Raw genomic sequence first — 2932 nt, 5'->3', positions numbered from 1 at the left:
TTTTATATTGTATACATTTCACCACACACACACACACACACACACACACACACACACACACACAAGACAATGAACTTGGATAAGGACAACTGGATGTGAATACAGGTGGGAAATTTTCACTGATTCTTGGTGGTAAGTCCAGTTATTACCTTCACTCACATATTCACTCATATTTTCATTCAACTAATGTTGAGTAAGCTCCTTCCATGTGCCAAGCACAATTCTTGGTACGGGAATTATAGCAAGTGACCAGCAACTTCCTTTGCAACCTCCCTGTTAGAGGAAGATATTTACATGGAGGTCAGTCAACCAAGGATCTCTCAACAGAAGTGAAGATTGCAATTACTGCCCAAAGGTGTAGTGGGTTCCTCAGGTCAACTTGTTCTAGCTTGAGGCTGACCCAGATATGAATAAGTGATCTCTGAGTGAAAGGAAAGGTTTGGCACAGCAATACAAAATACATCTTGCCATGTCTTCAAAGGTTCTAATGTTGACTTTCTATTTTCAGAGTCCAAATGGCCAAAGTTTTGTGAAAATAAAAATTCTAAGAAAATATTGGCAAAGTTTAGCTATTGACAAATTTTTGTTTGTTTGTTTCTTTACCCTCTTTTCTTTTTTTATTCTGATTTGGGCCATATTGGGATCCTTCATGTGACTAACTGAAGTAGCCATTGTCCTCGCCGCACATTCTGAAGTCCACAGCATCACAATCGAGTAACTCCTAGCACAAGGCTAGGCACTGCCTTTGTTTTCAGTTGTTCTGCTGTCACTATTTTGGTGAGTGCAGCTATTCGTATCAACATTTTAACTGAGACCACTGCTGCAGAGCTCTCTGTTGAGTGTGAGGCAACCTTTAGCTCACCTCACACCATATTCTCAGTTAACCCATTCACCAGTATTCAAGCTCTAAGCTAGACTCCACGCATCACAGATCAGCGTTCTTGCCCTCAAAAACCTCACAATCCAGGTATTTTTATTAAAAAATCAGTAGCCTTGTAATTGATATTTGGTAAATCACACATGGGTAGTTCAGACAGTCAATCACAAGTGTCTATGTGTAGTCACATCCTCTTTATTCAGCAAATATTTATATTAGGTGCCAAGCATTACTCTAAGGAATTTGCACATATTTAATCACTTTTATCCCCATAATGTCACAAGGAAGATACTCTATGAGCCCTATTTTACAGATGAGGAAACTGAGGCATAAAAGGTTACATAATTTCATAAGACCATGGCTAATACGAGCCAGGCAGTCTGGCTTCAAGGTTGAGGTCTGTAAGTACCACAGTAAGAGGCCTCCCACTCGGCTGTTGGAGTGATGATGAACAGCAAATCACGAAATCCTGAGGGTGAATTAATTGAAAAGAATTTAGGCTGAGTCCAAACAGCAGGGTTCATAAATATTCTTGTGGGAGGAGGATGGAAGTTACCAGCTAATTTGTTTTGTGGTTTATAGAATTACATAAATTTTATGATTACCACAAGAAATCAGTCCTACTATTTTCAGTTTCTAAAATAGGCAATTGTACTCATCACTGCTTATAACCTTGTCTAACTTCAAGTAGGCACAGCAATTTCAAGTAATTTGTTTTGTATGAATAACAGGACTATACACGGAAGTCATGGTTTATGGCTGTAGAAAACTACCCTCTATGTTAAAATTAAATTTGGATAAAGAAGATTTTTTTTCTAAACATGCAGCAGAGTTTGGGAACATTTTTATTTTTGTTATCTTCTATGAGTCATGGTTACAGAATGGTAGGGTGGTTGACAGATCAGATCTAGGTTCAAATGCTGCACTATACTTACTGAGCCTCGGTTTCCTTGTCTATAAGTTGGAGTTAATAACAGTACTTACCAAATGACGAGTTGTGAGGATTAAGTGAAATAATTTGTAAAAGGTTTATCAGAGTGCCTAGCCTGCTCTCAGTAAATGTGGAGCATTATATTAATTGCTGTTGCTCTGATTTAAAATTTTACTGGATTCACCAAAGACCTGTGATCCACTAATCACTTGCTCTGCGATTCTGAAAAAGGGGAGAGGGATTCTGTTACTTGTAAGCATTGTCTTAAATGCAGGGGAGCCACAAAAATTTCTGAGTGTTTTCCACATTTTAGTTATGAAATTTCTGTTTCAAAAAGTGCCAAAATATGCACAAGAAAGTATGTCTCTGGAATTGTGTATATTGGAAAAAGAGGAAGTATTCACTGAATTTTTTATTTTCTTCCCCTTTCTTCTGAAAAATAAAAGGGAGGGTGTCCATCTGACTAGGAAACTAGGGGTTAAAAGAATGTTGTTGAGTCTTTTTATTGTTGGGCTCTTTATTTTTACAGTGTACTACTTCCATATATTTTCCTTTTTAAATCAGAGGATTAATTTTATCAATAATGCACACATTCCCACTCCTAAAGTAAAACTGATTTCTATGTAAGCATAACCCCGTTTTGCTGACCGAGAGGGAAATAAAGATCAGAAAATGTGGCCAATCTAGTAGAACAGGCCCTGGGCCAACGCTATATCTGGATGACAGACTCGCCCTCCCTTGGCTTGGACCGACCAGCGGTACGACTTAAGGGCCAGACGAGGGAATCCTGTTATTTTTTTGCAGCGGAGAAGGAAAAAGGCACTTGTCCCTCTCCCCCATCATTTCAACCTACAGGCTCCTTTCCCTCCCACTCAGCGAGCCATCGGTGTAAACTGCAGGGAGATCGCGGGATCCACGCAGGTGGAAATCTCAGGCTGTTTCCTTTGGAGTGGCGCCTGGAAACCAAGAGCTACCTCCGCGCCACTCCGGAGCATCCAACGCCTCCGCGCAAATCCTGGCACACCACCCAAACACCCAGTGGAGACCCCGCCCGGCCCCGCCGGCCTCGCCCCTAGACCTCGCCGCGGCTTGCCATTGGCGGAGCGGCGCGTCAGTCGGCCGCG

The sequence above is a fragment of the Saccopteryx leptura genome, chromosome 1 (assembly GCF_036850995.1).
Source record: "Saccopteryx leptura isolate mSacLep1 chromosome 1, mSacLep1_pri_phased_curated, whole genome shotgun sequence".
Classification (NCBI taxonomy): domain Eukaryota; kingdom Metazoa; phylum Chordata; class Mammalia; order Chiroptera; family Emballonuridae; genus Saccopteryx; species Saccopteryx leptura.
The sequence above is the reverse complement of the archived record's forward strand: the minus strand, read 5'-3'. Positions refer to the sequence as shown.